This window comes from Anser cygnoides, chromosome 23 (assembly GCF_040182565.1).
Source record: "Anser cygnoides isolate HZ-2024a breed goose chromosome 23, Taihu_goose_T2T_genome, whole genome shotgun sequence".
NCBI lineage: Eukaryota > Metazoa > Chordata > Aves > Anseriformes > Anatidae > Anser > Anser cygnoides.
Window position 1 is genome coordinate 3,277,332 of NC_089895.1, and position 21,312 is coordinate 3,298,643.

Below are 21,312 nucleotides of genomic sequence, written 5' to 3' on the forward strand. Positions count from 1 at the left end.
TTTCCATTTTGGTTGTCTTTTTCACTAGCTCGTGTCTGTTTTATTTCAGGCTCAGGGCCCCATCAAACTACAAGGCTCCAAAGGGGTAAAGAGACTGACTTGATGATTCTAACCTCTGAAGATGCATCCAACATGATAAAAGAAGTGTAGCTATTGAAACGTCTCCCTTCAATACAGTTATTGTGTTGCTAGGTTTCCATCTAGACACACAGCTGAAGAGAGCAATCAAAGGGAGCTGATGCTGTGGATAATATCTTTATCAACACTTCATAAGGTTGTTGGAGAGGGGTCCCCTGAGCAAAGTTTTACTGGTGAGAATAGAAAACTAGTTTCAAAAGCTCGCCCAAATTTTCAAGGGAAAATTGTTCTAAAAAACCCCCAAGCTTTTTGGGTAGCGGCCTTGATGTGTATGCATGCATAGCTTCGTGGGCACAGACTCTCTGTGTTTATTCTGTCATTTGAATTGCAACAGTACTTCTCTTCCAGTACACAGCTCCTCAGCCCACTTAACTGGAGGCTTGTCTTGTGCCACAAAAGCGGGCATGCATCAGCCCCGTTTTAAAAGAACTTGCTTGCATATTACATTAAATCTTAACAGACTCAGCACAACTGTCAAAATGCTATCCTAATAATTGCATAAGCTCAGGTTGCTAACCAGCACACTGCTGTGCCTGTGCGCAAAACAAAAGTGTAAGCAACACAGGATGCGGAGGCACCGCAGGTGCGAGGTCCTGTGCCTGCCTGAGGGACCCGGAGCGTCCACCTTTATTCCTCTGTCCCCGAGGTTTCCAGTAACACTCAGATCCCAGCGGTTCCCACCCTGTCCAAGCGCCTGAAGTGGTTTCAGATCTGTCCGCAGGGGCACCATGCCCTACTCGTTCGGCTGGCCATCACATAGCTGAGTAGGAAGGAACGCGGTTGCTTTTTCTCTGGGACCTTTTCTGCCGGTGTCTTTGGAGAGCACCTGGAACAAGAAGGGCCCTGGGCTGGGCTGCAGTGGGGGCTGTTGCCAAGCTGTGCAGCGCCCGTGCTAAGTGACCCGGGGTTTTTAGGTAAGAGAAGCCGATTTCTACACAAGCCAGTATGAAACGGAAAGGTTGCCCTGCATGTGCGAGGCACACAATTCCCTACACATCTTCTGGAAAAAGCTTTGCCACCAGCTATTGTGAGGGATGGGATGCGGGCTGCATCCACTAACACCCCCGAGCAGGGAGGACGCCTCCGCTGGCTCTGCTCCTCCGCAGGGACTCGGGCCAACCCTCCCCAGGGCCGGGGACACAAAGCTGCTCAGTTCTGGCGCCCAACTTTTCCCCCAGAACAGCCCCGCCGCAGGCACGGCTCAATCGGCTCGTTATAGAGGCAGCCTCCCCGGGAAGCGCTCTCCTTTGTGCATATTCATGAACTCTCCAGAGCTTCCAGGGAGAGTTGGCTAAACACACAACCGAGGCATTTATCTGTTGTATTGGCAGGGAAAAAAAAAAAAAAGTGTGGGTTAAAATAAAGAAGTAAACTGAGGAAAGGAGCGGGGGGGGGGGGGGGAGTGGAGCGAGTGCAAGCAGCGCCCCGAGACCGGCCCTACCCGGGGGGCACCGCACGGGCAGAGAGGGGATGGATGGGCAGCGGGAGGGGGCTCTGCCCCCGGTCCCCTCGGTCCCCCCCCGGTCCTCCTGGTCCCCCCCCAGGTCCCCCCGGTCCCCCCCCCGGTCCCCGCGGCCGCCCAGCGGGGCTCAGCACTCACCTCCGCCCGGGGGAGGGGGGGCGGCAGCAGCCGGGGGCTCGCAGCGATGCCGGGGAGGGACCGCGGGGCCGGGTGGCCGCCCTGCAGCACCGCGCCCGGCCGGCTGTCCGTCCGGCTGTCCGTCCGTCCGTCTGTCCGTCCGTCCGTCCGCCAGCCGCCTTCCCCGACCCCGCAGCCCTCGCCCCGCCGCCTCTTCTCGCCGCTCCGCCGTAGCCCCCCCCCCCACCGGGGGGCGAGGGGCGGCCGCCGGCCCCCGCGGCTGCGGAGCGGAACCGGAGCGGAACCGGAGCGGTGCCGGAGCGGTGCCGGAGCGGTGCCGGAGCTCCCCTCCCGCTGCCGCCGCCGCCGTTGTCGCCCCTGCGGGCTGCGGGCGGCGCTGCGGCCGCGCTATAAAACCCGGCCCCGGGCCCGGCCCCCGCCCGCCCCGGCCCCGGTACGGCGCCGCCGCGGCCTCCGGAGGGAGCGGGGCTGCGGGGCCCGGCGGTACCCGGGGGGTGCGGGGCGTCCCGGCGGGGGGGCAGCGGGTCGGGCCGCCCGGCTCCCCGCGGCAGGGACGGCCCCGAAGCGGTGCGGGCGGTCCCGAGCCGGGAGCGGCGCTGCTGGGGCTGGTGGCGGCCGGCTGGGTGCTGCGGGTGGGGAGCATCGGGGTGCGCTGCGCGGGGCTGTGCGGGGCTGCGCGGGGCTGCGCGGGGCTGTGCGGGGTTATGCGGGGCTGTGCGGGGCTGTGCGGAGCTGTGGGGGGCTGTGCGGGGCTGTGCGGGGCTGTGCGGGGCTGTGCGGGGTTATGCGGGGCTGCGCGGGGCTGTGCGGGGCTGTGCGGGGTTATGCGGGGCTGCGCGGGGCTGCGCGGGGCTGTGCGGGGCTGCGCGGGGCTGTGCGGGGTTATGCGGGGCTGCGCGGGGCTGCGCGGGGCTGTGCGGGGCTGCGATCCTCAGCTAACGGAGGCGTTCAGTGGGAGGCGGCAGGGCTATCCGCCGGGTGCTGGGGAAGCTCCTCTGTATCCGTGCTCGGCCCTAATACGGAGAGGTATTCTGCGCAGCCGGACCTCTAACGGGACCACAGACCTCGGCTTCCCAAAGAGTCCTCGGTAAAGACATCCCCGGCTACGGGGGCTTCGCTTTGTGTTGACAGGGGGTCCCTAATGACTGCTGGAAACTGAGGTCTGGCATTTATTTATCACGCGCTCTTTGTGACTCGCTCCGGTTTTGGAGGCAAGAGGAGAGCAGCCGAGTCTCTGCTCCCCCGTCCTCGCCCTGCCCGCCCGAGTGACCTGTTGTTCCCGCAGCGTGGACTCCTGCAAGCATTGGGTTATGTCGGTAAATTGCCGCACAGCCACCTGATGGGAACAGCTTTTAATCAGGCTGCCTTATGGAGGTGACCTAAGGGCGCTTTGCCCAATTCTCTTGCTTATTATTTGAGTGTTGATGGTGCCTAGAAAAAATATCCCCCCCCCCTCCGGTTTTTAGACAGATTTGTCAATAAATAACAAATGGGGGATAGCACAGCAAAAAAGGCCTGTCACCTGCATCTGTCTCCAGGCAGGCGGCTGGTGCCAGAGGCATTGTGTTCCTTCTGATGCATCACCCGAAGTGAGCAGGAAGCCAGGCAGACAAAGGCAGACCATCATCTTCCTTGTAGGGCTCCAAGGAATATAAATTTAATGAGGCTCCTGAAGTAAAATTGCATTCCACCAGCTTAGTGCCAATGCTGGGGGTTTCTACGGAGAAGGTGCTGGTGAGGGGTTAGCAGTTTTGTTGGAAACTGCGAGTGTACAGTAAAGGCAAAAATGGCTTTTCCTAACTTTGGCAGCGATGCGAGCGGAGCCCACGCCGATGTGAGGGACAGCGCTCCATCAATCACACGGCAGAGCCAGCAAGCAGCAGGGAGTTATCAGTCGGTGCTGCATGCGAGCACTCAGACAATAACACTGTCCTCGGCAGCGCTCCGACAGCCCTCCAGGCACAGACAGGCGCAGGCGTGAGCGCACCTCTGCTCCCTGCTCCCCTGGTCGCACGAGCACGCGCTGCACAAAGTCCTGCAATGCCCACATGGGCTAGCAGGCACAACGGTGCTGGCACGCCTCACAATGATCCGTACCACTCTCCTCTCCGCACACAGAAGTACGCTGACTTGACAGCCTTAGTTTTTAGAACTTGTTCGTGATTTTCCAACAGCATGAACGCACACGGCACCTTCCTCCGCCACACTCATGCCACAGAGCTATGCTAGCCCTTAGTTGGACTAGAGGTTTCTTGTCCTATGCTAGCACCTACATGAAAAGCGTGCCTTTCCCTGTCAGTACACAGACACTCAGAATGCCAGCCGTCTGTTAAATATCCCTCCAGGAACACACAGAAGTCCGCACAACACTCGGAAAGCCCCATACTGGAGCACTCACCTGGATGGGATGGGGCTGAGTGGAGGGTCACCAGTCCCACCCTATGGCACCTTCTGTGATTTCGGTCTCTTCTTGTTCTGCATTGGCAGGAAATAAAAGGTTTCAAATATTTGGAGATGGGAGATGGTACCAGATGGTGCGTGTTTTAGCAAAAAGTGGAAATTCTCATAGCTGGTTTTACACTTCCATCCCTGCCCCTCTGTGCTCAGAGAGCGTCAGTCTCTAACCACGATCATTTCCCTTCCTCAGGCCTCACAAACGTGTTCAACAAAATGGTATGTGTTGGCAAAATGAAAAAGTGGTTCATTACTGGTTGACATCAGCAACGCCGAATGTGTTTTACTCAGAGCCCCGTTAGAACTGTACATGAGCAGCAATATCAGTGCACATAAACACAACCCGTACCAAACTGCAGCTACATTTCTTGTTCATGCCCGTACAAAATGGTTTCACGGCTCTGTTACAGCCTTCGCCAACAATACAAACGCGTATACAAAGAATTAGCATAATTTGTGGCTTGCAGTAACCCCGCAATGTGCACAGGCGAACACCTAGCGCGCAGACGGATGCACATCCTCATTAACCACGCGGGGACACCAACGCACACGTGGCACCGGGAGGCATTAGCACTGCTCTGCAGCCTGCCTGAGCAAGCTGCGCGTTCACAACCACCGGGGCACGTGCGCAAAGGCAGACGGTCACAGGCACGCAGGAAAAGGATTGCTGCTGGACCTAACGGCATTCCTGGCTAATGAAAGCCTTTTGGAGTTGGGAAGCTGAGGGAAAACATCTTCCCCTTTATTCCCGCTCTCTAACCTTCTCGTATCCTCAGCACGACCGCCTTCCACGCCAACATCAGACACCATCGGCCGTTCCGCACGCTTGTATTTATGGCCCCTCTTTGAAATTCTGACTGCTCATCTATGCAGAATAAAACTACCCAGGCAATCTTGCCTGTTCAGGTGCTCATTACTAAAGCGTTAAATAATGCCAGGCAGGTTCTCTCAGGCCTTGTAAATTTTATCTGGGGGACTTTCAGCGTCCACAAGGTCTATTACTGCCTGATTGCCTGAAAGGCTTCCTGGTTTGCACCAAACAGCACGCCATACAGAGGGGCTGTGTAACTGAACTCCTATTAGGCACCACTGCTGGCTTGGGAACTGGGCTCAGCGAGGTGAAATGTGTGTGTGAGGGCAGGCAGAGGCTGCCAGCACATCCCTGGAGCTTACACAGGGCTGCCAGTGCTTGCATAAATGGATGCGCGTGCCTGGCTGGCAGGGGGAAGTGTCAGGATCCCAGGGTGTGCGTGAGGGAGTGGGAGCAGGGACAAGGCGAGGGCTGGGAGCTGTGGAGCTGGGCTCACCCCAGAAATGTCACTGCACATCAAGCGCTTAGGGGTGAGTGGGGTTTAAGGTGGCAAAGCTGGGCACAGCATCAGCCCGCTGAGTTCAGACCTTCCCCACTGGAGCAGCGTTCTCCACGTGCCTGCTTTATGTTTGAGTTCAGGCCAGGGCTCAAAGCAAAGCTGTTTGACTACATCAGTAAGCTTAATAAAGTGGGGAGGAAATAAGGAAGAAACCCAGAAAGAAAGGGCAATAGCCCCCAAAGTCAGAGAGGTTCTGCTCCATCAGTTGCCAGCTGTGTCCCAGGAGAATCTGTGGGTCCGTCCCTCACCCCGCAGCTCCTGGGGGCAGTCCCTAAAGGATGCTCAGCAGCAGGGAAAGCATGTTTTCAGAGGAAATGGCTGGGGAAAATGCTCCGTAGGAGATACCCCTCACACTGCAGCCCTTTTGAAGTGCTGCCATTTGTTTCCTAGTGCCTTCCTGTCAGGAGCTCAGACCTTTCTTCCTCCCCTTTCCCATCCCAGACGTCCTGCTCGATGCACCATTAGGGAAAGCGATGTTTCCTGCCTGTCCCCAAAGCTAACGGAGCCGCACCACCAACTGTTTCTGTGGGCCATGTATTTATAAACCTCAGCCCTGACCTGAGCGAGCAAAACAGCTTCTGGTTGCCACCGAGTCGGGCCCGAATTCAAACTGCCAGCCGCTTATTTCTTCCTCAGGCAACACCAGCGCTCAGAATTATGCTAAATATTTCCCAGATGCGGAAACAATCCCTTCCCCAAAGAGCGCAGCGGCGAAGGCACGCGGCCAGCCAGCCCCCTCTTTTATTGGATACCATTTCTCATGCATTTCACGAGAGCCAGATGGCACCATCTGAACAGCAGTGAGCCGGGAAGCCTTCAGCCGCGGCAGCGGAAGGGAAGCGTGCCCCGGCCCCATGCGCAGCAGCTCGGCGCTGGAGCCAGCCCTGGCTCGGGCAGGGAGCGCAGCTGCAGGCTGGCTCTGCCCGACGGGCTCGGGGTGCAGCTCAGCGCGGGGGGGTGAGGTTTTTCTGCAGCTGAGCAGCAGCAGGAATTCGCACGTGCAGACCTAAATTGCCGCTGCTGACAGGTGCAGCCCCGCAGCTTTGGGGGCAGGATGTCGCCCCAGTTCGGAAGGTCTCTGGGGAAGGAAGGCTCGGCTGCAGATTGCACACAAAAAAAGAAAGAGAAGTAAAGGGAGGCGAAGCGTATTCTGCAACCCCACTGAGCGTGGGGCATTTTCCTTGCAATTAAGTGAAGTTAATGGTTTTATGGAAGTTATTTGTTTAAAAGGCCTTCGCTGCTCTGTTTAATGGAGTTTCACCAGCACTCCCCAAAGGCTCGCAGACTGCATTAGGATCCCCGAGCTCACATCGTAACCAAACAAGTCTTCTCACCCTGACACCTCTACCCTGCGTGTACAGAGTGTAGGAGTATCAGGGCTGCCGTGCCTCCTGTTCTCACCTTTCCACTGGAGGCTCGAAGCCCCAGGATGTCCTGAATATTCATGATATAAACATTAGCAATAAGTCTCGTACAATTTGGACAAAAATATATTTTAGGCAGAAGAACCGGGAGAGAACAACTGAGAGAGAATCTTTACTCTTGAGCTCTGGGAACTACTGAATAGCATTTTCCTGAGCTGTAACTGGTGGTTTTAAAATGCAAATTAGTCTTGGGTTTTGAGAGACATTGTAAAAAAAAAAGGCCCATGCAGCAAAGCTTTATTGTCTTGTAATGAATGCGGGATTAGCCGAGCTGCTTCGTGCCAGTGAATGCACAGTGGATGCAGGTCAGGGACTCCAGAAGTCCTGAGGCTTGTCCCCAGGATAAGCTCTGCCACTGACTCACTATGCAACCTTGAACATGACATCCTTTCCCTTATTTCAGCGTCCTCATCAGAGGACATAGGGAAGGGGAGAGGGATGAGGCCATTGCTATGCCTCCTGGTGACGTTATACATTACAGGTCACTCCGAGGTGGAAGCCAGCAGAACAAATGCAGCAGCTGCCTCCCTGCAGGGACCAATGAATCAGCGTAGTGTTGCCTTGTTCTTAACGGTCTTCCTCTCATGAATGCTGCTCCACTTTTCCTATTCCTATTCCTATTCCTATTCCTATTCCTATTCCTATTCCTATTCCTATTCCTATTCCTATTCCTATTCCTATTCCTATTCCTATTCCTATTCCTATTCCTATTCCTATTCCTATTCCTATTCCTATTCCTATTCCTATTCCTATTCCCATTCCTATTCCTATTCCTTGAGCCCCAGAGTATGCAGAAAGCCCTCCACAATTGTTCTCTTCTTCTTCATATCCACCTGTGGAGCATCAAATACCATTTTATCTGCCCCTTAGTTAGAGCTGTTCCTAAATAGACTCTACCATACAAATCATAGTAGGAGTTGAGCACAGAAAGGGAGACGTAATGTGAACTTTTACTATAGACAGATTTTCTTCAAATTATTAATGCTATACACAAAAATAATAGTCTATACAGAGGCAGGATGGTCTGAGGCTCATCGCAGTCAGAGGACCCCTCTATTCCCGTTGTTGCTCTGCCATTGAATCCCTCTGGGACCTTGAAAAAGACACTCTGGCTCTCTCTGCTTTGGCTTCCCTTTAGCCTTTTGCTCCTTTCCCTACAGCCTGGTGGTGGGAGAGGTTGGGGTGCCATTTATTTGTTCACTGCTGCCTCTCCTTACCAGCTGCCTTCATCACTCTCAGCCCCCGGGTGTTTGTGAACTCTCAGCCCTAAAGGGTAAACGGGTGTTTTCTCACCGTGCCCCTTCAGAGCTGCCCTCTGCCACCCGCGGCCTGCAGCTGCCTGCTCCCGCTGCGCTCAGCCGCGCTCTGCCCTGGGTGCAGCACCGAGGGAAGGCTGCTGAATCTGGCATTTAGAAACCTCACTTCATTCTACAAGGTCACCTCAAAGAGGCCAAAAATCACAGCCGGCTCGCGCTAGCCTTCACTTATGACTCACCAGAGAGAATATTAACTGGTGAGGGGAGGCAAAGAGCGCCGTGTTCCACTGCCAGTCCCCTGAGTCCCCTGACACCGCGGAGGGAGCGCTGTTAGATGAGCTCTTCAACCGCTTTTCGCTGACAGAAATGCCCTGGCAGCTGCCTGACCTTCGTGTAGCACCACTCGCAGGTCCCCTCAGCCGCCGTGTCACTGACAGAAGTCACGCAAAGCCTTCTGCGTCCTGACGCATTTCAGAAACGAGCTGAAGGCAAAATCCTGCAGGAGGAACGCGCCACGGGAGCAGCAGGCACACCAGGGAAAAGTCAGGGCATTCTGGTAATAAAAAGCCAATATTTTCAAATCCAGACGCCCAAAGGTAGGTTTTCAAATCCATATTTAAACACCTAAGCATCAGGCCTGCAGCTCCCATCACCTGTAACAGAATTTCTGAGTGCTCAAAGCTTTTCAAACCTGGCCGTTTGTTTCCAAATACCTAAATGGGAATAAAGAGCTTCTCAAGAAATGCTTTACTGTGCCAGCAAAAAATTTCAGCTCTTCAGAGGAAACACAAATCTTTACGAAGCACTGTCTGGAACCCAAAATATATTAGTTTAAGCTGAAATATTTGGGGTTTCAGATATTACTTTCTGATGTAATAAAAATAAAATATGCTTAAGCAAAGCACTTTCTTACTCCTTTCCCACCAGCTTTGCAGTGGGGACAATCAGAGGGTTCTGCATAGTGGTAGAGGCTACATAAAAATGCTTCTGAGAATCAGGTGGAAGAACTGCCCAGTTCAGGAAGCCAGAACAGAAAAAGAATCAGAAAAAGGAGGACAAGAAATCAAATTAAGCCATTCACATGCTGAAATAAGGTTGCACACCCACTGCCGCTTTGGAAATGTTACCAATCTCTTCGGCTACTGGAGAACCAGGAGAGCCTGCAAAGGTGACTGTGGGTAAGAAATTACCAGAAAGTAAAACTTCCTATAAAACAGAAAAAATTCCCAGAAAAAAAAAAAAAAAGCAAAGTGCTAGGTCAGAAAATTCCTGGAAAACAAAACATTCCTAGGAAGGTCCTAGGTCAGAAATTCCTAGCAAGGAAAATGATTTCTGGAAAGCAGCAACTTTCTCTCCTGGTGTAAATCACCATAAGCAGCATGTGGGAAATGTTCCAGCACGCACGTACAAACCCAGGGCACATTCTGGCCGAATGATTAATGCAAGAGAAGATGACACTCCAATTCCACACATTTATATCAGGTATTTTTCCTGTTAATGTCACTTCTCTGGAAAAAAAAATCAAGTAGAAGTGTGTGTGGGGAAACACAGGCGGGATTCACAGCTGCTGTAAATCAATCCCGTTCCATTCTGACCCCAGAGAGGTAGGCCGGTTCCTAGCAATGGAGCACATGGCTGAATATGCAAACACCCAGTGGTAGGGGGTTCTGTACAGTAACCGCTTGGCAAATAAATCTTTTGTCCCCACTTTAAAATAGTACCCGTAGCTATCTCAGCATTGGCTATTTATACATTGGGAAGCTAAGCAGCTAAGTGTTTCTTTCATCTCCGGGCCCTTGCACCTAGCATTCTGCATCCTGCCTGAGATGCTGTACCAGAAATAAAAGCTTGTGCTGTTTTCACACCCCAAGCAAACAGGGAGCACAATTGAAACCCTCCACCTATTCGCAGCGATGCTTTGTATGTTGCTTCATGCAGGTGTTTCCCTTTGAACATCAGCCAGTTTGAGCTGCTGGTGTGGGGGAAAGGCTGCTCCACCCCATGGGTTTGGAAGCCAATGCTTGTGCTGGTTCTCTCCCAGGGACCATGAAAATGCCTGGTACAGGGGCCATGGACGTGTCCGAGCATCTCAGCCCAGGCAGAGGGGAGGTGTGGCTTGGTTTCTGCCAAAGAGGGTGGCTTCAGGCTCTGGCAGGGCAGCTCTGCCTGTTGCAGTGGCTCAGGGCCTTTTGCTAGAGCCTGTCCCACCAGTGTCACTGGGTTTGGGTCCATATGGCTAGCTGTGAACTGGGGCTGCAGCGGTGTGGGGACAGACCTGGCCGTGCTGCCTCCAGGGTGGACAGAGCGACTGCTGGCCAAAGGTAGGGCACGTGGCTGTAAATGGGAACTCAAACCATCACTGCAGGACAGTCCCCGGTCTCTGAAAATGGAAAAAGTGTCCTTTGGGAGGTGAAGCTGGGGCAATATATTTTGTAGTTGCTTTCGGTGGCATGCCCCTATTTCCAAACACAGTGTTATTAGTGCAAAGGTAAAGTGGGAAGTCCAAGCAGGCAGACAGACAGACAAAACAGAGCTACAGGAAAAAGCTGAACTGTAGATAAACCCAGACTGGTAGATTGATAAAATATTCTTAGGCAAGAAACAGACAGCATGAAAAACAGGAAGATGGAGAGAGAGATTTAGAATTGAACTTAATACTTCTGTGATTTATTTGCATTAAGCTCAGGCAGTGTGTGTGGCTTGGGTTTTACTTGTTTATTTTGCTTCTCAGACTGCCTTAGGTGCTGGCAGAGAATTATTCTGTCAAAGTTGCAGTCCATGGGAGGTTTTGGAAATTTATCGTCCCCGGGGAAAAATGAGGAGAGTTTCATAAAATCTTCTCCAAGTTTTGCAAATTCTGAAACTCAAAAGAGAAGGAGTTACATAGGAAGTTGTCTAGATCTCCTCCCTGTAAGTGAGAGCCCAGCTTCGCCTCCTCACAGCCAGAAGACCAAAAACCTTCTTACTGTGCTTCGCTTGAGGACATTCAGCAAATTATGGACATTTTGTCCAGCCAGCCTTCCCACAACAGATGGCAAAGCAGCGAGAATGGCCAGAACTGGTGGGTGGCGGGGATGTTTACTTTAATAAGGCCCAGAGATTAAAGTTCTACCAGTGCCCATCAGCAGTCTGTTACATTCATTCATTTATAATTATTTCCCATTTTTCCCTGCAGTTACATTTTAGAATTGTCATTACTTGGATCCCTGCAACTATCCAATGTAACTGACATGACTCTGCCCCTGAACCGGGCATCCAGAATCCCTCCCGAGATCCTCTTTGTAATCCGAGCCCTGGCACCAATCTGTGGGACACGGAACCCATCGCAGCCCTCAGAGGTAGGACTGCGGTCTTGCAGAACCTCTTCTGTTTGGTCTGGCTGTCCAGAAGAGCAGGAAGGAAAGTGAAAAAGCAAAGGGAATTTGTGGGCACAGGAGGGAGTACAGCCAAAAGAGAACAAGAGTGAAGGAGAGAAGTGAGGGGATTAAAAATGGTGCAGCAGAAGAGGATAGCTAGAGGACAGCACCAGCCCCTACACTCCCTGCTGAAGAATTTGTGCAAGATGGATGGAAAAGTTGCAGAGGGAGAAATATCTTATGTCTAGCATGAAACTCTGGGGAAAAAATTAGGATGGGAAAAGGAGAAAGTTAAAGCAGGAATAGGAGACAGAAAGCCACTGAAGTTGTGCACTTAAAAACCCAGCAAGCCCAGGTGTACAAACGCCAGAGACAGGGGCAGGGAGAGGTGGCTAATGGAGGTGCTTATTCAAAAACCGTAAGAAGCCAGCTGCTCCCAGACCCAATGTGAGCCATGCTGCCTGCAGAGTCTCAGCTTGGAACATGATCCATTTCCTGGGCGCTCCGGCACCAGGGAGCCACACTCTCCCAGGTGCTGTTCGCTTTTGATGAATGCTGCTGTGACACATGCAGCATTAAACCCAGCAAAGTGAGCCTTATTAGATTCTGAAAACCAGGGTCCATCACCGCTCAGATTATTTATAAAACCGTCTGACTTGAGAACAATAGCAGCCTTCCCCCGGACATGCAGGAGGCGTCGCTGACACCAGCACGAGTCCTCCCACATGCACTGTCTGCATCTACTCCAGGCCCTGCAACAGAGAGCTAACGGAGGAGCTGCCACATCCCCTTCCTACAATTTTTGATATTTCCTCTCAAGGAGACTTGGTTTTAGTGGCAATGGGCTTCAGGAAGTCGTACACCACCACCAGTCATCCAGCTGGGAGGAGACCCCTGCGGGTGGGCCACAACGGAGTCTCATTAAGCTTTTGACTTATGGGATCACCACAAGAAGGGGCTGCGTGTAGCCAGGCCACAGGAGAGGGATATGTTTTGTTTCACTCTGTGCTCTGCCGAAGGGGCTTCTTATCCAGCTCCTGTCTCCTGGGAGAGGCAAGAAGGTGAGGAATGAGAGCTCTCCTTCACCGAGACTCAAAATGGAGCCAAGGGCTGGCAGACGGGCTGAGGGTCACTGTCTCCTGCCATGGCTGTGATCTACGACCACTCTTCGCTGCTGTTTGAGGTGCGAATGGTGCCAGGCCAGCTGTGACCTTCTCTGCCCCTGAGCCCGGATCCCCGAGTGCTCCCTGTCTCCAAGCAGCTTTTGCGGAGTCTCACTCTGTGCTCCTGTAATGAGCTGCACAGCACGATATGGAATTAGCAGAATCTAAGTTATTAATTGTCTACAACAATTAGCCAGGACGCCTGGGCCTTCAGGCACCTTGGTTACGTGTGGGAGCCAATTACAGTCTCATACATATTCATGCCAATTCATCCACTAGCTGAGAGCTGCTTCCCCGGCTCTCTCCACATCTCCTTTACTCCAGCTCACATCCAGCCCACCTGGAGCCAGGAAGGAACAGTAGTTTCCTTTCCTTTCACGTTTCACCAAAATCAAATATTTGCTGTGGCTATAATTGATGTAATGGAAATGCAGAAGTAGCACATTTGGCAAACAAGAACAGAAATGGCCCCGGTCAAACCTTGCTCATGCCTTGCAAGAGGAGATGGGGAGATGTTGCCGGACCCCTCACTCGCTCTGTCAGCATACCACAATATCTCATCCAGCCCAGCTCGAGGAGAGAGACCTCTCACAGTCAGCAACAACCGTAACCCCACCTGAGACCACAGCTTCCAAAATCCCAGCCCTCATGGTGCAGGTCAGCGTGTTGCCAGTGAATCTGATGGTGTTAGACCAATTTATGCCCAGCGAGGACCTCGACCGCAAGTGCTGAGTGAGACACTGGGCTGCTTATCAGCTGGTTTCTCTCTTTGTTTCTTCATAATTTATCTGGTATGTTATGTTTCATGGAGGGGAAGCTCTAGAAACACAGCCTTCATCACCAACCCCATTCTCAAGGCCTGTGAGGACCGTGCCCTCCCCAGCGCGGGCGCAGCCCAGCCTGCTCTGTGTACTGCCAGCAGACAGCAGCACGGTCCCCAGCCCGGCCATCAGCCTCGGGGAGGGAGCGTAGCATGGAAAGCACTGCTGCTGCTCTCCTTCGGGGACAGGCAGCTCGGGAAAACAGCTTGAGAGGTTCCGGAGGGAGAATTTCCAAAGTTTCTAAAGAATTCACTGATCTAAATTTTTTCAAGGAAAAAAAAGAAGACACTTCCCTGCCACACCAGAAGTTGCCATGTGAGGGCTCACCTTGCTTCAGACCCTAGAGCAGCACCAGGTAAGGCACGTAATCCTGGCTCCCTGGTGAAAACATGGGTGTGCGAATGCTTCACTGCTGCCGAGAGCTTGCTCTGAGGTTCTGTGTGTAAATATCCGTGTGCTCTGCTCCTAGGAGTACGGTGACCCCGTGAATGTACCACTGAAATTTCGCTTTACCCCAGCAAGAGCTGGAGCCAGTCCAGGTGAGTGCACGGGGCTGCAAGTGAGCTCCCCAGGAGTCTGCTGAGCGCCGTGGTCAGAGCGGGTCAGCGCCTGCCCGAGCCGGGACACGTGTCTCCTGAGGGCCCATTGATCCAGCAGAGTGCCCATTTAATATCTCTTTCACAGTAGCTATCCAGGAGCTAAAATGTTAAATCTATAACCTACTCTCCAGATTTATTGTGCTGAAGGTCGTTATGACTTTTGTGGGCTTTAGAGTGCAAAACTAATGTTAGAAACACACGTTATTTATCTGACACACTACGGTGACTCCTCTTCAGCCACCGCTGTCTGCCGTGGAAATAAATCCCTGCTCTGCGTTTAGGAACCAATGCTATTTCTGTCACACAGGAGCCCAGCTGAAGCTTTTGAAAGAATCTGATTTTAATATTGCTAATGGTTGCTTTTTTATTTTTGTGCACCCAAACAACTTTCTGAAGGGGCCTGACTGAGTTTGCCTCTCCAGTCATTTCCAACCATCTTCTTCACAGGCTGGCAAGGGGCAGGTCACACTTTTCAAAAGTGACTTGTGACTTGGGCTGCTTCACTTCCATTACGGCCAGCACCTCAGTAAAAATCAATATCAGATTAAAGCACGGTAAGCAGTGCGGCCAGCGGAAGTGTGGCTGCAGGCTGTGAGAGGGAAAGGGCTTGTATTTTTTAAAATTAAAGAGAAATGGAAAGAAGATAACTTTGGGGCTTCATCAGAAGCAGCCATGCTGGCAAGGAACTAGTATATAGAGAATGCACCTTAGCCTCCTGCATCATCCTTAGCTTGTGACTAGGACACAGCGCTGGCCACCGCTGGGAAGTGAGACACTGGTGTGCTACACTACAGGACTTGGCTGTCCCCATTACTCCTACTTTATGCCATCTAACACCAACCCGAAGGAAGTTCCTTCTGACTTACGCTGGCACGGGACCACAGCCGGGTTCCTCGTTCTGAGGAAGGGCAAAAGGGAACCCCCCAACAGTTGTCTGCTTGATTCTCTCGCAAACACCTCCCGCTCCTCTCGGTCTGTGGGGAACAAACCTTGCTGCTTTTAATTGGTAAACCCGTGAGCTCCCCTAGAGCAGTGGGAGAGACAGCACATACAGACTGTAGGTTGCTCCATGTGCTTTTCAGTGTCTGTTTCAAACCCCCTGTACAGCAACAGAGTGATTCAAACTGCCTGCACTAAGGTCCAAGCTCTACTGATCTGTGTCTCAAATTAGTGGCTGATTTCACGCAGAGGTTCCCAACATGTTGTGATCTATAGCCGGTAAATGTACACGTTTTATCTCTCAACAACTTAATTTAACCTCTCAGCTATCTGCTGCTTTCTTTCTTCCCCCTTGTCTGCTTCCTCTTTCGTAATTTTTCCCTTTTTATTGTGGGGATTCTGCCTGTTAGGGGAACTTCACAGAGGGAAAATAAACAGATCAGTATTCGATGTTATGCCTTCTGTTTAGAAGTTTGTTTCTCTTTCTTCTTCTATTGCATCAATATTAACATGTTGATTCATAAGCAAAATGAATAAAGTCTATAAATACAATTTTTCTTGTTTTTAAATCATGAAGCTCAAAGTTATGGTTCCCACAGCAACTGTAACTCAACCTCTATGTGCACATACATTAAAGGCAAGGAAATTATCACCCAAGGCAGCAATTGAATATGCGTGAGGGGATTATGTTACTGACAGTGGAAGGACTGCAAAAGGTTGAAATCCCAGCAACGTGAAACGTTTCAGCTCTGTCTGTGACAAGATGTCAAAAAAATAAAAAAAGGAAAAAAAGAAAAAGATCTCAGAAATCTTGATCTTTATGGACTTAAACGGGATTCAACTTTGCAGCACGCAGAATTGCTTGACTGAGCTGGAATTACTTTTACTGTTGAACCCCACTCTGGCCTTAAAGATGCGAAGGCATTCCAGAGCCAAAGATGGTGCCACCGAGCCTACGTGTGTGCCTCTCCCCATTACATGGAGCCAGTGGGGTGACCCCAAACCACACACAGCCAGAGGGTCTGCAAGAACCCTCCACGTACCAGACCACAAAGCTACAAGAGTCGTTAGAGGATCTGCTGCATTCACACAACACCTGTCATCCTTCCCCTGTTCCAAGCCTATACGTTGCCCTTCTTTTCAGCTGCTTTCTGGGAGAGGCAAAATTCTGAAATCTGGCTTCTCAGAAAGGATTGGGGCCCCCAGGGACACAGATGAAAGGCTGGCAGCCTCTACGGACAAGAGGTCTGAGCCCTTCCAGCTCTTCTGTACTGTGGCTGCCAAGGCAGCCAGTCACTGAAGGGAAGTGTTTTAAGCATAAATGGAATCCCAGGGGATTTTGGCTAAGTTATTCCAATTATTTGTACAATAAGATGAAAGAGGGACGTCTTCCCGTTTCATGAAGGCTTTAGCAAATAGAGTCCACCAGGTGCTGATGCTCCTTTGTGAGGCCTGAGAGCTGAGAACTAATTAGTCCTAAATTATACCCCTGACAAAGACACAGCAAGGAAGCAGAGAAGACGTACACATGCCAAACCACTACAATGTCCTTTCAAACGGCAGATCAAACAGGCACTACCACTTCAGAGGGCCAAAGATGCCTCAAGCAACCGGTTGGTATTTACGTTAAACAGCGAGGAGAAAGGCAGAGGAGGGTGGAAGAAAGAAAACACAAAAAGAGCTGGCAGGAGTGGCTGTCCTGAATCCTCCCTCTGCCTTTCCCATAGGGAAAGGGTTTCCCTTACATTCAGGCCTTTGGGATCTGCACAGCTGCTCTCAGCACCATTTGCTGTCATTTTCCATTGGATGTACTTTTAACAGGCTTCACAGCCAGCCCTTTTAAATAAACATGAAGGCAGCAGCTCAGCAGAGTGCAGCTGGAGTTTGCAGAGCACGCCGTTTGATGCGTTGCGTGATGCAGGAGATTGCGTGTGATCCTACAATTAAAGGACGTATCACAGTCCAGCCCAGGAAGGTTAACACAGCTTCTGCTTTCATGCTTTCTGACCACGCAGAGCAGCGCTGGGTGCTCCTTTCGCTCCTGCACAGCCCTCCCTACCACCGGTGCTGCAGAGAGGAGGGTCTGCTCCTGCCCCCCTCCAAGCCCTCAGGAGGGAAGAAGTTACCCACAGCCTGCTGCAGGGCACACAGGCAGCCTGGGCCCTTTGGCAGCCAGTCAGTGGCATGCACAGAGCCAGTGCCAACCAAAGAAATGCCTGGGAGGAGACGCAGCCACAGTGCTTCAACCAAAGCAATTTCACACTGAGAGTGTCCTGCAAACAGTCCTCAGTGCTCCACTTTCATGCCTTTATGTGATGAATGCTGTGCAGTGTATGCTTTATGTTTCCCTCTGAAGTATGTGTACTCGTCCTTTTCCAGAGGCACAGTCCAGGATCTGACATACCATCACTCTGTTACCCCCTGGCAATCCCACAGCTAGACTAGTACACCTCCTCTGCTTGTAGCGGCGTGGCTCTATCTTTGTACCGGCATGACAGACACCACCTTCAGCTCACAAGAGCGGTGACAGCCCAAAAAGAAGTCCTAAAGCTTATCCTAGAGCACAGAGCATCCGGAAGTCTAAAATCAACCCTTTGTCCCACTAATTCCATTCTGCAATGAGGTAGTTCAGGAAATGCCGAAGCTGCGTCACAGCTGGGCCCGGTTTTGGCTGGAGGAATCCCACAGCAGTCCCTGGAGCAGCACCCAGCTGGCTGGGGAGCAGAGCTGGGCCCAGGGATCAGCTAAAAACCCCACACTGCCCTGCCCAGCAGCCCCTCTCCCCTTTCTTCCTTTTCTTAGAATCACAGAATCATTAAGGTTGGAAAAGATCTCCAAGACCATCTGGTCCAACCATCTCCCTACCACCCGTGTCACCCACTAAACCATGTCTAATTCAGGAGCAGAGATGTGGTGCTTAGTGCAAGTACTCAGAGGCAGCACAACTGGCTCCCGCATCCACTGGCAAAGCCTAAAGCACGGCGCCAGAGTTTCTGTGGGTTGCTGGCACCTAATGGTGCAGAAAGACACGGAGCAAGAGCCCCACGAGCAGCCAGAGAGCTGAGCCACCTCTTCCTTTTCACCGTCAGACACCCAAACGGCTTGGGTGCTTTGAACACTTTGCTCGCTGTGCTTCTCTTTCTATAGCTGCCTCCGTACCTTTGAACTTTTGTCCCAGCCCAGAGCCAGTCAGGAATGCTATAGATTTCCTCACTGGAGGGTAGCTATTAAGTTACTTAAAAGTATTATCAAAATCTGTGAGCTGTAAGATTGGAAGAAGCCCTTTGCTAGCCCTCCCCTTCAGGATTTAACTAACCCGTCTCAGCACAGCTCCATTCTCCCTCCCGGCAAGTACCTCGTCCCTGGGAGAAGCCAGTTAAACACAAGTTGCTAAATCCCCTCAACTGTCCTGTCTTGTCCTAGCCATTCCCCTGATGTAAAGCAAAGCCCCCAGGGCTGAATGCCACTGTGGCATGAATCATGTTTATCATAACAAGAAACAAAGAAGGAAGAGAACAAAGGAAAAAGGAAAGAGGAGAGAAAACAAGAAAGGAAAATACAAACAGAAGAGTGAAAGGGAGGGATATAGATAGACCCATTAATTTCCTTCTGTTTGCTCTGGGATTTAAACAACAAGCTGCTATGTCTCTGGTTTATCTTGGTTCTTCAGCTGTGAAACGTGCTGTGCTCCAGCGTCTTCTGAGCTTTAGAGATTTGCCAGGGAGCTAGGAACGAAGCAAGAGGCTCAGCAAACAGAGATAGCAGAGGCGGCTTCATACATCACACTCAGAGGAAATTCATTCCTTTCAGCGCTGCCCATGGGTGAAATTACATTATATTCTGTTTGGATAATTGGATGTCATATACCAACCGACTTGTTATAGGATGGCATTTCCTTCCCTACCGAGGCTGTTAGCAGCACCCCAGGACAGAGAAGGCAAGGCGAAGGTCCCGTGAAGTGTGGAGAACGAAGTAAGGACACCGAGCTGCTGGCTCCGAGAGGTCCTGGCTCCCAGCTCGACCTCTCAGGGGCAGGTCAGTAATGGGGAGGGAAAGAAAAGCCAAGAGGAAAAGCATATAAGGCCAGAGATGAAGAAAACAAAAGGGAAGGGAGTAAATCCAAAAGAGGAGAGAAAAGGAGGAGAAAAAAGTAGCAGAAGGAGCTTGGTTTCAGAATGTGCTTTAGGATTTTATGAAGAGGTCATTTTGCGTGTGAACATACCCAGGAACCTCTCGGCAGGCCCAGCAGGACTGGTGTGTAGGTACCACAGGGCAGCTATGGCACCGGTTTTCCAACCGCATCCATGGGGAACGGCCTGCACGTGGGAGGGCAGGACGGATGTCCTGGGGGATTTTGCCAGCACAAACGCCAAGCTTTTCCTTCTTTTCCGTTAAACTGGGGATGGGATGCAGAGAGAGGTCTTTTAGCTAGAAATTCACTGGGTGGGCAAGCCTGGCTTTGGGGGCAGGTCACACTATGGCTTCCTGTTAATCTTGTAGCCATTCAGCAGTTTCTTTGCTTTCTCTCAGTGAGCATCACAGAGGAATTTGAAGTCTCCCAGCCATGCCTCGCTGCCTTTTATATTCACCACTTACCTACATTTGGTCTGAAATGCCCTCAATTTCCCCCTCATTGTCTTCTTTCTCGCAACTCCTCACTCTGGTTCGTTGATGGCTTTTTAATAGCACAGTTCGAGTTGTCAACACGCGCCGGAGGACAATCTCATGTGTCATATCGTCCTGGTGCAGCCTGGGAACCCCATCTGGCTCAAGCGAAGTTCTTTTATTGAAATAATCTCTCCTCCCTGCTCGTTATTGAATCGTCTTGGCTCAATGGCCTCGCTCAATATCAACTTTTCATGCTTAATAATTAGTGCTGGAGAAAAGAGTTTCATTGAATAAGTGTTTAATGTCACATGTGATTAGGAGATGCTGAGATGACCCAACTAGGCAATTCAATTTGAGGCTGCGACTGTTCAGACGAGGGACAATTAGGAACATGTTCTAGACTGTGAATATATGCTAATAGGTGCCTGCAAAGATATTTACGGGAACTACACCCTTCTCCTCCATCCCATGTACTTTTATCTCACTTCCAGGCCTAGAAACAGATGCTAGCCTTGATTTTTCCATCTGAGTTGCCCTATTCCCCCATGCAATGAACTTCTTCAGAAACCTGTGTTGCTATCAGTTGATTGCAACAATTGCCACAATTCTCCACTTAATTTGATAGAGCCACCAGGTTTGGAAGCAATTTCCAGCCAAGCACAAGCAGTCAAACACCTAGATCCGCTGAAACCTTTAAATGTCAGCATGCCCACAGCTGGGCCCCAAACCACATGATCATTTCCTGTCAAGAGCAGAAATTCAGAAAGTGACTTTTCAACAGCGAGTCCTAGACAAGCTATATAGATGCAAACCACAGGTCATGAAGTGCTTGTTTGCCTGTCTGCCTCTATCTACCTCCACCTACCTACCTATCTACCGCTACCTACCTACCTATCTGCCCACTACTGGCAGTCTGTCCTTGGCCAGGATGTCTGTGTACTGTGTTAATGACTGATGTATTTAGTCCCCAAAGGCTCACTGCTAGTATCTTGTATTACATACATGGAACGCATGGAAAAATGAGATGCTGACAAAAAAAGATACAGATCAACCAATATACTTAGGAGCGCAGATGAGAGAGAGGTGCCTAATTTTTCTGCGGGATCTGGAAGTGATCTTGCCATGGCAGCCCTACAGTGAGTTCTGCCAGTCCTGGGGTTACTGTCCGACTGATCAACCGTCCTTTCTCTGCATAACCAACCATTTACAGGCACTCTGCAAAAAATGTGCTCTCCGTGCTCACAGGGTGTGAAATCCTGTCTTAAGCACTTTCTGCCAAAGTGACTTTTCCCACTTAAATTCACTAACACACCAATCTACCACATCTTCATACATACCACACTGCTCTCAGGAGAGATAATAAGACGACTTTCTCAATGAAACCTGCATTCCTCCCTTTCTCTGACTCCCTCATCCTCACAGAGCCTCCTCCCCCACAAACTCTTCAGTGTAGCATTTTAAATAGGATTTGGAAAGCATCTGATAGCAGCTGTCAGCCCTTTACACCTGCACAGTCTGCACTCTGCTCTTCCCAATAAATGAGCACATCGATCTATCAATGCAAGATGTATTTCATTTTCCTGA

The 21,312-nt window shown here is 51.3% G+C and overlaps 1 protein-coding gene and 1 long non-coding RNA gene across 8 annotated transcripts in view; one reads left to right on the forward strand and one right to left on the reverse strand.

The window, feature by feature from the left end:
* Window positions 1-21,312, reverse strand: part of DISP3 (dispatched RND transporter family member 3) — a 114,260-nt gene that overhangs the window by 39,782 nt on the left and 53,166 nt on the right. Inside the window, exon 1 of one of the 7 annotated variants that reach the window (XM_066982080.1) lies at window positions 1,739-1,873. The exons of 5 other annotated variants lie outside the window; for them this stretch is intronic. The gene's annotated coding sequence lies outside the window, so the exon portion shown is untranslated. Of the gene's footprint in view, window positions 1-1,738; window positions 1,874-21,312 lie in introns of those variants that run through there. One more of the 7 variants, XM_066982081.1, reaches the window with a different exon arrangement.
* LOC125183176 (uncharacterized) lies at window positions 2,176-4,251 on the forward strand. Its single transcript, XR_007164678.2, has 2 exons — window positions 2,176-2,825; window positions 3,548-4,251. It is a non-coding gene; the product is annotated as an uncharacterized lncRNA (long non-coding RNA).